Source organism: Physcomitrium patens, chromosome 21 (assembly GCF_059467195.1).
Source record: "Physcomitrium patens ecotype Gransden chromosome 21, ASM5946719v1, whole genome shotgun sequence".
Lineage (NCBI taxonomy): Eukaryota > Viridiplantae > Streptophyta > Bryopsida > Funariales > Funariaceae > Physcomitrium > Physcomitrium patens.
In genome coordinates, this window is record NC_143430.1 from 9668235 (window position 1) to 9683699 (window position 15465).

The 15465-nt window shown below is 31.4% G+C and overlaps 1 long non-coding RNA gene across 4 annotated transcripts; it reads right to left on the reverse strand.

Annotated features, from left to right (window-relative positions):
- Positions 1-9577: 9577 nt before the first annotated feature.
- Positions 9578-15264, reverse strand: LOC112273906 (uncharacterized). Of its 4 annotated transcripts, none has more exons than XR_002967242.3 (8): positions 14425-15260; positions 14048-14269; positions 13007-13835; positions 12288-12388; positions 11601-11764; positions 11363-11441; positions 10102-10673; positions 9579-9926 (listed from the first exon to the last, which is right to left on the reverse strand). It is a non-coding gene; the product is annotated as an uncharacterized LOC112273906 (long non-coding RNA). The 4 variants fall into 4 exon arrangements; XR_016499775.1 differs by having other exon boundaries at positions 9581-9926; positions 11601-12388; positions 14425-14696; positions 14856-15257; XR_016499774.1 differs by having other exon boundaries at positions 9578-9926; positions 11601-12388; positions 13007-13845; positions 14425-15264.
- Between the last annotated feature and the right edge of the window lie 201 nt (positions 15265-15465).

The following is a 15465-nucleotide window of genomic DNA, read 5'->3' on the forward strand; positions in this document are numbered from 1 at the left end:
CCAAGATGCATTTCCAAAATCTTTTCCATAGATTTAATGGATTTAGCTGATTTTTATGTAATAGAAAAATAATAGAGAATGCCCTCAATTGAGATCAAGTTTGTATTCTTGATGCCTCTTCTAAACATTGTTGCTACTGTCCATTATCTTCAAAGAATCCTAAAGTTACACATGCACGTTTAAATATTAGATGAGAGATTTCATGAATAGTCTTTAAATGCTCAAATGATTGTGGATCCTTAACATGGATTAATAGAAGCCTTAAATAATGTCTTTCTTTCATTGCAGGATTTGTAAAATATAATCTTCTATTAGCAAATCCATATTTTCTCAATGTCCTTGTCATTCTTATCTTATGCCAAACAAAATATTGTGGAAATTACTGGTATGTATATTATCTTACCACTGCAATTATAACACACATCTCAAAAAATGAAGTTAATGTTGTCTTTTGTCTTTTAGTACATTCTAAAATTGCAGCTACCTCGTCATTTGGATTATATACCACTTAATATATTTTTGAAAGATGAACAACCAAACAAATAATATTTGATATTTCTTCATAGATTTGCATGCCAAAAAACTTCAAGCAACCTCTAGAACTTTAATGGATCTTGCATCCAAATATTATTTGATCTCATCTTGTTGATTTTCAAATTATATTATAATGCAATCATGGCCTTTATAGATGTATTTGTGGATATACTTAACAATACAAATAGATGCACATACCTTGACATTAATATGACAATTGTACTTTGAAGATAGTTTTGGACAAAATAGAACAACATCTCTATTATCAACAATCATTCTTCAAACTTTAAACATTCTTCTATCATTTCTTCATTGAAATTAAAGATATTTATTGGCATCCATTGTTATTTCTTCCACAAATACCTTTAGATACCTCTTTGTATAATGACTCTCTTCCATGCAAGGCACTTGAGGATTTTACATTCTACATAGATCATGTATCATGCATTGTAGAATAACTTCAAATAGCTCTCAATTGTTATCTTTATTTGGAATCTCTGCAAAAATCATACAATTTATATTTTCAACACATTTAATCTTACTTTTTCTATCCAAAAAAATTAAGATATGCATATGAGGTAGACATTTCTTTTAAATATGTGCAACAACATGACCAAAGACAAGTCTTTTCTTTATATCTTCTATAATTGCATGTTTTTTTAGCTCAAATATATGGGCAATCAAATTTGGCCAGTCATTTCCTTGTTGTCCTTGAAGCAATTGATTTTGGATTTTGAACCATCTTGAATTTATTGTCACTATCATAAAAATTTTAGAATGCTCATAAAATCTTATAATGCCATATAATCTTGAATTATTTCTATCATATGTCTTAATTTTTCAATATGTGATGATGAAAGTAAGATCCTACATCCTAAATTATTTAATTCATATCATCTTTCTTCATGCCCAATACTTTGATGAGTTATAACAGCATTCACCAATCCTTGGTATAAATGAGCATGTAGATTTCCTTGATTGTAATGTAGATATTGCAAATGTGATTACATAGTTGCTATCTATCTATCAACCATAAATTCTTGTAATAGCTTTCTTCTACACAAAAAAATTGATAAGAAAAATAATCAATTTATGTAAGGTTGTTGCTTCTCCAATCCTCTTGTCTAGCACCTTTTCTTTATTTAATAATATCGATCACTATATTTTGCATCCTTAAGTCAAGATGCTATCTAAAGGTTCCATGTAGAAAAAAGAGAATATAATGAAGGAGTAAATAATCAAGATGAGCCTCATGAATCCTTTCTAATAGCCTATTATTATATAAGCAAATAATAATATGACAAAGTGCATTATACTCCAATCCATCTCCAGGCAATATAATAGTAATTTCTTCAAAAATAGTCGAAAGATTATATTGGTATTTATTGCTCTCATTCATGAAGTGCAAAGAAATAGCAAGATCTACTTCTACTATTCTTTCATTCCCAACTTGAGATAGTATTTCATGTGCTTGTCTATATAATCTAATAAATAAATTATTTTTTTTTAAAACTTTTTTAATTTTCTACATAGTTTGGCTCAATAATCCATAATAATGACTCATTCTTCTATCTTCTATAAATAATATATCATAGATATAGAGTTGTGTATAACTTGAGTCAATACCTTCTTCTAGTAACAATGCTCTCTCTAAATGGCACAACTCTCCATTTATTCTAAAATTGTATAGAACATTTTCTTGAAGCACAAATTGATCAATATTTACACCTAAGGACATAAATACATGTGTAGCATTGTACTGACAAATATTTTCTCAAAACTCCCTTGTTTTTGCATCTTGGTCTTCAAATAAGTATCTCAAAAGCAAAGGCAAAGAAGGTAGAGATGGTAGAAAAACTTTTTCTTGATGACAAAATTGTCCAAATAATAGCAACTCCCTTGGCAAGCAAACTAAATATTCATCAAATAAATGTAATGTATTACAATAACAATATAAAACATTCATCCTCCCTAGATTATGTATAGCTTCAAGACTTGTAACTATTTTAGATTTTCTTTGTGCACTCTTATGTTCCCTATATTGTCATTGAGCAATTGTTCTTTGATTCATTGTTAAAGCTGGACCATTTATAATAGCATGGGTTCTACTAGAGAATTAGAATAAGCTTGTAAGTATCAAAATTTTACCTCTATAAAATTTCAATAAAACCTTATTATTCAAGTATTTTAGCAAAATATCATAATACTTATAAAATAAAAATGAGCATGTGTAGCTTAATTAGTCAAATTATAATATCACAATACTTTAATAAAAATATTCTACATTTATACATTCCTACAAATTATAATTATATATATTTTTATAATGACTTTCTATAACAAAAAGGTCAATTTAACTAAATATTACATATTATAAATCAAAATAAATAAATAAAATAATAAATATTTAATTATTTATTAAAAATATATATTATTATTTATTTTATTTATTTATATACACAAATAGATAAGTACATATTTATATATATGAAGTTGAATATAATTTTTTTTATATAAGAACAAGAATTAAAATTCCTACAATTTAATTTTTGTACAAAAACTCTTGTTGTAATTGATAATATCCCTATAATTCCAATAAAACTTTGTTATTTAAGAATTTTGTTTACAATTAAGATATAATATGAAATATAATATAATAAATGTAATATGAAAACTATGAAAATTATAAAAACTATAAATATAACTATAAAGATAAAAACTATAAAGAAATTAACTGTAAAGATAAGAGCTGTTAAAATTATAAATGATGTAAAATGATAAGATGATTTTGAAATCTCATTATAAATCTATGTTTAACAATCATATCCTAGCTTTTGCTATAAAAGAGAGAAAGTTGATAGATAAAGGATGTGAAATGCGTGCAATGCAGAATCTAAAATGTCAAATACATAATTCTTCTATTTATGGTAGCTTGTTAAAAATTATCATTCTTCCTTTTTAGTCTTCATGCCTACACTTTAGAGCACTAAAAAATAATAATTGCCCAAATTTTGATTGCTCTAGAGCAAGATGTCCAAAAATATTCAACCCACAATAAAAACTCAATGTAGATTATAATAAAGACAAAGCCCAAATTTGAATGTTTGACCCTGCAATCAACAAATCAAAGGTGGTATAAAAGTGGCTTTGGGTACAGCAATGATTTTGGATGTATGCTAGATCCCATATACTATGCATGTATCATTCGGGCTAACTTGTTCTAATTCTTAGTTCTAAAAAATTCTATAAAATAAATAATAAATAAATAATAAATAAAATAAATATAAATAATAACTAATAAAATTTAAAAAATAATAAAATTATAAGAAAATATTATAAGATAATGAAATAAAATATTATCTAAAAAATAAATATTATCTTTAAATTATAAATAATAAATAATTTTTAAAATAATAAAATTACAAAATCCAGTTTTATGCACACAACTTCAGTCCAATCCACATTTTACCAGTTCAACAACAAATCCAAACATCAAAAACAAAACAAAACAAAACAAAAAAACAAACAAACAAACAAGAAAATACAAAAAGCTAAACAAAAACACAAAAACAAAGCACTATATTATAAAAACAACTGATTCAATGCAACATCAGCATTGTTAATATCATAAAATATTTGTTGGTTTGCTTATAAAAACCAGGTCTAGGTTTTTTGCTACTTACCACAGCATTTCAGCAATATCTCAGCAATACTCACTGCAATATTTTAGCAATATTTTCACCACATCATAAAATATTCTTAGGATGGATTTCAAGAGTATCATAAAATCTCACGCTTAATATAATGCTCTTTTAGTCCATCACAAATCCAAGCATTGGTTTATTGGATAGGTTTAGAACTCAAGCCTCCTCAAAGAAATATGCATGCATTTTAAAGTTGATTATAGTTCCTCATCCCCAATATTTTTGAGTAGCAAGATTGTAGGCCTATCCTGTTGCTTCTTCCTTGTTGTTTATTTAGGGATAACAAAGAAACCTCCCAAAAGCACGATCCACAATGAACCCATGTTGTTAATCCACGATGAAATTCTTTTGAATGCAAAGCACAATTATGATAATTTGTAATTCATAAATTCGACAAAACACCAATGTTTAAAACCAAGATACACACAATACATTGCTCTTACTTGAAACACAAAACTTAAACGCTTGCTGAGCCTTCCTCAATGTATTTGCCTTTCCAATATCTATATGATTACAATATGAAGTGCATTAATCCAAGGAGGAAAAAATCAGTGTGAAATCCCATGAAAAACTCCTATAGAACTCTTTGATCAACTATAAAATGAGTTGTGAACTCCACAAAACATGAACCTTTTTGATGAAAACAAAGGCCCATCCATGCGATGAAGGAGAAGCATCACTTGTCTCCTTAAGCAATCTTAATATATAGGTATTACATACATCAATATTAGCTATATTTTCTTATAATTGTAAATTTTATTTTTATTATTCTAAAAATATCTTTTTATGCATATCAAATTTATTAATGAAGATATAGAAAAATATATAAAAAAAAAAAAATTTAAAAATCCAAGTATAAACCATATGATTTTGAAGTCTTGAATAAAATAAATTTTAGCATAGAAATATTTTAAAAAGATAAATAAAACTTTTTATAAAATTATGTTGTACAAGCTTCATTTTTTAAAATATTTGTTGTAAGTAGGCATACTTATTTTATAGTATATTGTTTTTTTTTTTGCAACTATACTTTTAACCTTTTAGTTGTGTTACATCTTTGAATAATATTTAGATGGCTAGTAGCTTTAAATTGTTAAATGTTAAAAATTAAAAATTATCTTTTAGTTGTTAAAATTTTTAAATAATTATTTTTAAAAATATAAAAAATTAATTTTTGTAAGATCCAAATCTTATTAATTAATAAGAACTAAAATTAAAAAATACATCATAAGTAATATTTTAATAAATCTAATCTAGGATGTTAAAAAGTAAAAAATTTTATAATTAGAATTTAATGACAAGTTGTACTTAGTTAAAAAGTCTTCAAAACTTGGACCTAGTATTATAAAATATCTTAAAAAAGAATTCTTGATTTTTTAATTCATGTTATTTTGCATCTAAAATAATTTGTGACATAAAAATATAATTAAAGTAAAATTTATTTTAATAAAAATTTTACTATTATTTTTATTTTGATGTATAATTATTCTTGATGTTAGTTATGTTAATAAATAAAGTAGATGATTTATAAGCATTAATTCTTATTTTTTTCATGACATAAAAATATAAAAATATAAGTTATTATAGAAAAATTTAGAAATTTTAAAGGTAGAAAGTAAAAAATAGAAAATTTAGACAATTAGGATTTATCTCAAGTATAATTTGATTTTATAGCCAAGAATTTGAATTCCTTCAAGACCTATAAGTAGTGTATAGGATGTCTTAGAAGAGCTATGAGAGCTTATTCTTATCTTTATACTTACTTCCAAGGTGCTACAATCTATATGAAACATATGCATTCAATATTCTATTATAATATTAATATATTTTTTTATTAATCTACTTTCTTTTAATAAAACTATTTTTTTGTAAATTCAACTTTTTCATAGTATTGAGATATATCCAAAGATTTTAAGATCTTTGTAGGACATTTGAAGCTTGTTTCAATTCTTAATAATGGCTTCCAAAAGAGATTAAATTATTTTTACCAAAATCTTTAAAATATATTCTAAAAACTCTAAAAAAAATTGAAATCAATTTTAATTTTTTTTTAATTTTTTAAAAATTCTAATATTAGATTAAGGCTACTTTTTCTATCTTATAAATTTTTAATAATAAATAAATAAATTTAAATTATCTAAAAATTCTATTTTCTTTTTAAATTATTAAAAATTCATAATATTTTTTTGAGATTGTTTTTTTACATATTAACTATAATATTATTCTTTTTTAATAAGTAATACATATAAATAAAAGACTATTTTAGACTTTGGTTTTAAGAATTAAACACAAACTATTACAAATAAAAAAAATCAATATAGCAATTAAATTAATTACTTCCAATATTTATTAAGATTGTATTTGGATTTTTTCTAAAAAGTTTTTTTTAACTTAAATACCTTCCAAACCTTAATTTAAATTTATATCTTCAAATAAATTCTATAACTTAACATATTCATCTCTAAAAAAAATATTAATATATTATGTTTTTAACAAATATATTAATTAAAATGAATTAATGAGATTTTTAAATTCTATTAGTAAGCTTTGGATATTCTATATTAATTTCATTATGTAGCTCCATTTCTAAATTATCAGTACCAAATTATGTTTTTACCACAACTGACATTTTAATTATGCATAACTCACATATAAAATAGTTACAAAACCATTCTTTGGTAGTTGTTTGAAATATATACAACAATTAAAATTATTGCAAGTATATCATTGTTTCATCTTGAAGGTATTAAATTTATGCATATCATGGCTTATGACTTTGTTTTAATCCATATAATAATTTTTTTATCCTAAATTTAAGATTATTTTTTAGATTTTTTAAAACCTTAAACTTATTATATATAAAAATATATTTTTTTAAATTTTTTTTATAAAATTATATATAGAATAATAATAATAATAATAACATCTATATAATCTAATTTTAAATTATATTTATTAATTATTATAAACAAAATAAAAATTGAAGTAATCTTGAGTATTAGAATTAATATTTCTATTTGAATATATTATTTTGCTACTAGTTGATCTTATATCCTACTTTTTTATAAATTATATATATATATAATTAATATTTTCTTTAAAATAATTTTATTAAATTCTTTTTGTGGTTCTTTTAAATAAAATAGATATCTATATATTTGGTGTCTTTCATTTAAAATTATACAATTCTTTATCACCATAAATTTTTTTTAAAAAAAGCTTTAAAATTCCAATGTTATACTATATTTGTTTATAATACATAAAACTTGGAGACTATCTTTTTAATTTACTAAATTTTGGAAAAATTTGGAGAGTTTTATTTTTGATAAGATAAATATTAAGTGTGTTAATTTTAAATACAATAAGATATTTTATTTATTTGCTGTAAAGTGCAAAGTATAAAATAATTTTAAAATAAATATAATCTTAATAAATAAAAATACAAGATTCAATCTTTTATATCTCTACAACTATTTTGAATTTCTTTACTAAAATCTAAAATTCTACATAAATTTAGAAGAATGTTAAAATGATCTAAAATTTTACTAAGGCAACCCACCTATCTAAACTATCATTATACCTTTTTGTTTTCAACTCATATTTCTTAAGTTCCTAGTCTCATTTTCATTGTCCATTTCTTGTCCCGATCTCCTCAATCTTGTTTCCTATCTATATTCTAGTTTCTCATTCTTGCCCCCTTTTTGTAGTTCCAAGTAAATATTTGTAGATTATTTTTCAACAACATGCTTTCTATATGGGAGGTTTAGGAAGAGCTTCAAAATAGACTAGTTTTTGAAACATCATAGAAGGTTGGTATATAGATTCTTGTGTATTAAACAAATCTTATCAACATAGTTACTTAGCTTACTTAGCTTATATCACACTGATCAGGAATTTATATGTTATATAGGAGTTTACAATAAGTGATGATTTTTGCTAAGAAAGAATAGAAATGCATATTCAATAAGCTAGTCCAAGACCTTTGAAAAATCTTGTAATAATTGTAGTAGCTTTTCTTTGGTGAGCATGCTTCAAGATTGCAAGTTAAGGTTGGGTTGACCTTTGAAAATTTTGCTTGCATAATTGAAGTATGATGCCTTTTTAATGTCAATTTTCACTTATATTTTTCTTTGCTATAGGAAAATTAGTCAACTTATACTTAATAAATTCAAACTCAATGAGTAGAAACACAAAAACTAGAGAGAAGTGGAGGGAGGGAAGTAATTTGTGAGAGACAATGATATAAGTCAAAACCAATTTGGACGTGACGATGGTGGACTTTGGAGCATATTTATGCCTCAAAGACCTATGTTCTAAGAGGTCAAATTTCAATCAAAATATCTAGGTCTTTTAAGGTTGCCTTTCAATATATCATAGCATTTAATTTGAAACTTTGTGAGATTACAATACTGGAGCTATTTTTCAATGAACACAAGAGTGTTTTCTTTGTTGCCGAGCAAGAAAGCCTTATTATAATTTATGTGCATAATTAAAGCTAAAGTATAATATAATTGACAAAGAATACAAAATTTCTTACAAAAATCTAAAATCTTTTGATCCCACCTCCATATTCCACTAAGTGAATCTTTTCTCAACTAGCTCTTAAGATCCAAATAGTTAATATTGGATCCGAGTTCCAATTTCTAGGATTTTCAATCAATCATATCTAGAAATAGGGCAAAGTTAAAACTTTAATAATTCCATCTCACAAGCCTTGTTGGAGATTTCTCAAAGATATTTGACAAGCCATTCAATTTTCAAAACAAAAAGCAACCTACCAACTTATCATAATCCTAATATCCAAAATAGTGGGATGAGGCCACTACTTCAAATACTTTGAATGTAATAATGTATTTCAAAGATTAAACCTTGATATCTTTCATAAGATTCAAGTATGTTATTGAGAAACAATCCACAAATGTTTATTGAGGATTAGAGAGGGGGATCAAAACAAGAGATTGGGACATGGATAAAGAATGGGATTGGAGAGATCGAGATAAGAGATGTACAATGAGAATGGGGCTAGGAACTTGGAGAATAGAAGTTGGGAATAAATAGGTGCAATGATGTGCAATGAGAATAGGGCTAGAAACTTAGAGAATAGAAGTTGGGAATAAAGAAGTGCAATGATGTGCAATGAAAATGGGGCTAGGAACTTCGAGAATAGAAGTTGGGAATAAAGAGGTGCAATGATGTGCAATGAGAATGGGATTAGGAACTTCGAGAATAGAAGTTGGGAATAAAGAGGTGCAATGATGTGCAATGAGAATGGGATTAGGAACTTCGAGAATAGAAGTTGGGAATAAAGAGGTGCAATGATGGTCTAGATAAGTCGGTTGCTTTAGTAAAATTTTGGGTCACTTTAACATTCCCCTAAATTTAAGTCAATTAAGTTATCTTGAAGTTCAAATATCAAAAGAATTGTGGGTTCAAATATTTGGCAGTCCTACATAGATAACTTTCTATACACTTTGCTAGTGTTCTTGTACCTTACCCGGTGTAATAGGGGCAAGTAATGGATACATTTTCTTGTCATTCATTCATGTGAGTACTCATACATGTGAGTACTGTATGGTTAGGGAGCAAGTGACTTTGTCCTGGTCTCATCATCCTTTCACCTTGTTGCAATCCAACACAACCAGGTGGAAGTCTAATCCCTTGACTATTCTACTGACTCTAGTCCATTCCCTGTACAATAGAAAACACCAAGATAAGAGCTATTGACTTTGATGAACATGCTGCTGACCCTGAGCAATCAACACACAAAAAACTTTACTCCATAAAATCCAGTATTTCATCTTTTAATTACATCAAAACCTCCAAATTTTCCATCCAAACTTCATGTCCCCAACAGAATACTCACCCTGAGTATTGTAGCTCTTGAAGATACTTGGTGAATCCACATTGCCCTAGCAAGTTGTCTTAGAGAGCACCAATCCTCAACACAGAATATGAAGTCTTTATTAAGCATGGGAATGGTACGAACAAGAAATAATTAGAATCCTAATTCTCTGCAATGGAGGTTGAGACTTTTGGGCAGACATGCTGGCACCCAATGAGAGGCTTGTTGGCCTGGAAACCTCATCCTTCAGTGCAAGCAAACCATCCAAACACAAGAGACCTCCACCCTCTCACCTTTCAAAACCAAATGGAACACCTGACATGTGAGCAAGTTCAGGGTTGCAGAAAGGAGTGGGGTTTCAGGGCATTTTCCAGATGCAAGAAAGGAAAAGATAAAGCCAACAAGGTCAAGGGGCACCTACAGTGAACTACAGCAAACTATGACTCTTCTTTTCTCTTGCTAGAGCCCTTAAAGTTGCCACCTATTTCTGATAGCAACCAACCCCTGAGAAATTACCAACTGATTTTTCTTCATATTTTCATGACGATTTGATAAATTAAGCTTTATTTCAGCTCACTTGTACTACAGCTGACCTGCCACAAGGAACATCAAATCACTCATGCATTTTTCTTGGTCAAAAACACACCCAAAATAAACAAATAAATAAGAAAAATAAAAATCAATCTCTTCAACATTGAGTTCAATGGATAGAGATTATGAGGAAAAATGTCGCATATCAAGTAATTTTAATTCCCACTAATCTGTCCCCGGTATTTCCATCGCAATGAGAAGAATGATTTGGCGCACAATTTGGTTGCATACTTGTACCCAAATAGTTCAAATTTCCAACAACTGGATCCTAATCCCATACTTTCCTCATTTCCTGGTATTGATACATTTCCCAGGTTGTGGTCTCTCTTAAGTTGTTGAGAGTAACATGCGGAAGTAATAAAACTGGAAGGTTAAAAATTTTGGTGTCCCTCATCTAAATTTCGGAGATAAACTTTGCTTTCAAGCTACGACTTTAGAGTAATTGTTAAACCATTATAGATTTGTGCTAACGTTTCCTGATTTTGAAACTGATGCATTCTCAAAACCAGTGAAATTGCTCAATTTAACCAGAGATTTGTTTACAGTATGTTTACAGCAAAAATAACTTAGCAAGTTGTAGGAGAAACACATTATTTTAACTCATATACCCAAGTGAATAGGAGAGGACTGGTCTTGTAATGACCAAATATTTTTCATGGGAATCTCAACTATAGATGGCTGACAAACGTACCTTCTCACCAGAATGCCAGTACAATCCCTAAATAATCTGTCCATGCTCCATGAAGGTAAACAGGTTCAACCTAAGTGTCCTGTACATTGACGACATGAGTAAATGTATTTCAGCTTACAGATAGTAATTGAGATGTTAACAATCTGCCTTTTCATGCTAACGTCAAACTACATGCAAGAAAACCGTGACGGACACACCGCATCGCTCAAAGTTGCAGCAACTGTCTAGGAGGGTATACCTGGTTACAGCTTAGAGGATTACGTACTCAAAGGTTGGTCCACCACAGCGCCATAAGATCAAAAGTTAGCTTGACAAGGTCATCCTCAAATGCAGGAAGTTTTTTAGTGCAGAATGTCCTTGTGGCTCCTGTGCAGCCATCGGCATGACAAGTTCTGCAAAGACCTGAAGAATGTTTTTTCTAGATGTACATTTCATCGATGTCATAACTGAAGATTGTGACGTGATCTCTCGAGGCTTCATGTCAGCATAGAACTGACTCATATCTTTCAATTATTTTGATGCTTCCATAATGAATCACATGAGACTGCAGCGGCCGCTGTTGCCTTAGGAATGAGACTCAAACCGTTCCAGAACGACTTACGTATTTTCATAGTCATAAATGAATTTATGGCTGCATGAGATTATAGTAACCGACATGATTCACTATATCTTAACATAGACTTAACCGAACAGTCGAGTCGGAACAGTAACCGAAAAGGTATGAACTTTAACACAGTGAGGATCAGCGAGAAGACTTCACAAGAATTAGACGGTATTAACCTCTTCAGAAACTGGAATGGGTCCGCAGTAGTGCTTGGCAAAAGGAAATGAAATAGAAACAACTGAAGAAAGTCTCACAGCAGCAAAACCGGTGGTAGAACATTACGGTGCTGAACAAAGCAACTAGACTCACTTCAATGCGTACCAGCATTTTGATCATTATGATCCTGAATTTGCGCAACATACAAGTTGTAGACTCCGTTAATCGTTGAGTACTTTTTTCAAGTTGATCCGATCTACATTACCCTGCACATTGCATACAACTCAACTGAGAATTCTTCTGATGATACCTATTTTGGTAATTTTGACAAAAATAAAGATACACTTACATCGCTTTCCAATCTCAAAGTAGAGGTACTCAGAAATCAAAGTAAAATGATTATGCTCTGCAGTTGCCACCATAGGTGGGGATTGACAAGATGAACTGATTTGAGACATTGGCGACGTAGCAAGTACTTAGACGTGAGGAACATGCCAACTATCTTTCATGGATTAAACACTTCACAGTAGTCAATACGACTTGGGGGTCTGATCCAGGTTACTCCAACTGTTAAAATACTGAGTTCATGATCCCGTCAGGTGATTGATAAATAGACAGATAAGGCTTGGAAAATTAGCAGATTGCTCTTCTGGCTTCTAGCTGTGCAAGAGATTCGGAGACTTTGATAATTCTTCTATCAAGTTTTATATTGACAACAACAAAGGAGACCACAATTCAACCAACATCGTAAGGAGTCACTTCCAAAGGAAGCAAATGAGGCTCAACGCCCATTTGTGATTCATCGAATGTAATGCTCACGAAAACGAAAGTTTCATTCGATGGCCTACGAATAAAGCACAGGTCATTTACGGACTTAACCATACCAGATCATGATGAAGTCTTCACTCGTGACTTTGCTGTAACTTACGCCAACACCAAATACCTTGAATGGAAATAGAACCCTGCCGCTTACATGAATTGATGGGAAATTACATGTACAAGCTCAAAATAGGGAAGATTTCGCATCTTTGAGCTCTTTTTCGCTTCAGCAGTGTAGCAGTATTCACAGGAAGTAGATGTTTGTCTAATTTGTAGTTGATTGCCTGTGGGACTTTACATATAGATCTGAGGTAGAGTCAGATCCTATCCAACATGTCTTCGCACACATTTTGTAGTGAGGCTTTCATATATATGAGTTAGCTTTCAACTAGCATTTCATATACAAGCAACCTTGCTTCACGTCAATAAGTCATTCCAGCCGCTCGACTTCATGTGCCATAGTCGGAATAGTCACACAGATTAGTATTCCAACTGTCGCAGAATGCAACATCCCAGTTGCTCCTTTGTGGACTCCCTGTCATTGCAATTCTCTTAGAAATACTTGAAGTACAACGACGCTTTGAAATAAGTCCAAATACTGCAACAAATATTAGTTCCGCGTAGAGGATATACAACGACGTTCAAGGGTATCTGCACTGTCTTCCGGAATGAAGGCGAGGGTACGGCATACAGTTCTTGAACGACTCCATACAAAATTCCTTCACAAATACGTCTAGAACATCAAGTTCAAGCGATTGAAATTGGCAGCTTGCTAGTTGAAACATGAACTGTTAGATGTTCATGTTTCAGCGGTTAAGACGTTTTGTCACATGCAAAACTTGTCGACAATGATTGACATGTCATCGACGATCTTTGGGTAAGTGAATGCAGCTCCTGCATGCAACTTTACAGGGATGAGACGAAGGATCATTTTAAAATCAGACACGCCATTGAAGATAAGGAGATAATCTATTAGAGACTTCTCACGATGTGACGAAGTTTATTCTGCAGCACCAATACGTACTGTAATTCTTCCCGAATTTACATCACAAAACACACATGCTTTCTTGTGCATTCCTTAAAAGTAGGGTGTTAAGGGTGATAACCTGACAATAATTCCTGTCAACTATAGGTCTCTCTTGCTGCCAGAAAAACACTCCAGATGACTGATTCGAGAACATCTACGTCTTAGATTCGCAGAGAGAGAGTATTGATTATTCGATTCTCTGTTTTCAGTTTGAGACTCCTTGACCAACGCCGAAGTCAGAGTACCGATGTAGCAAACATTAAATCTAGACGCCGTCCGTTCAGGTGAATCTGCGTGCCTCCTGTACATATGAAGATGACATGTGAAGGCAAGAGTAAGCTTCAAACCATGAGGTCCGAATCACACAGTGAAGCTTGGCTTTAACGGTCCGTGAAATACGAATTGATAAAAGCTGCTCTACAATCTCACAACATGTTCAATCAACGACTGACTCACCGTTCTGTCTGTTTGGTCACACAGATACTAAGATGATTCGCTGGTTCGGCGAGGGACAAGCTGGAACAAGAATCTCGATTTGCACAGGTTTTTTACATGGCGAATGAGTAGAATGCACATGAACTTCAACTCCAGTTATAGAAATGCTGATCGGATCATTCGTGTAGATACTAATCGTGTTCCCAACACAACCAGATCGCCGATCGCCGAACAGGCGCAGGACGTTTCTCACTTGTTCCGCGTTGTATGATGTCATCATTGTACAGGTTCACCTGAGGCCAACAATCGGTGATGTTGCACCCTTGAAAGTTCAGCAGCATCGAAAGACACATTTCCGTAATAATCTCGACGATATCGTGCGACCTAGAGCTGCGTGGCAAAACGTAACATCCCAAGAAGTAAGCATGAAGCAAACCAGGCAGTGCACCGACCATTCTCTGCGATAGCTTTTGCTGCAGTCGATCACGCGCACGTTCTCCAGCAACCGTTACACATCATGTGCCGGCACTGTGTATTGATGTTACCCGTCACCTTCATACTTGTCACATATGCTGCGCACGATTTTTTAATCACACTTGTAACATTCCACACCTACTTATCACCATCAACTTCCCCCACATGCTCACCACACCCTTCACCTCCCCTCCTCCTCCCTCACACACCCCCCTCCCCACCCTCTCATCACAAATGACGTCACAACGACGAGGGAGAGGCGCGACATGAAGAGAGTGAGCACACTTGAGCAAGTACGTTATCCTCGTACAGGCGCAACCGTGCTCACTCTCTTCTGTCACTCCCGCTCCCCCCGCCCACACTTGAATAGTGTCTGCACTCGAGCCTCACCTTCCACATCCCCCACACGAGCCCGCGACGCGCACCACCCGCCCAACCCCAAACCCCGCCCCCGCCCCCGCCCCCTTCCAACCGGCCCGCGCAAATGTTCCAAACCCCGCCACTATGGCTTCCTCCCGTCCTTATACTGCCCCCGCCCGCAACTCCCATCACTTGCCATCAGCTGTCCATGCTCCTCCAGCGCCAGAG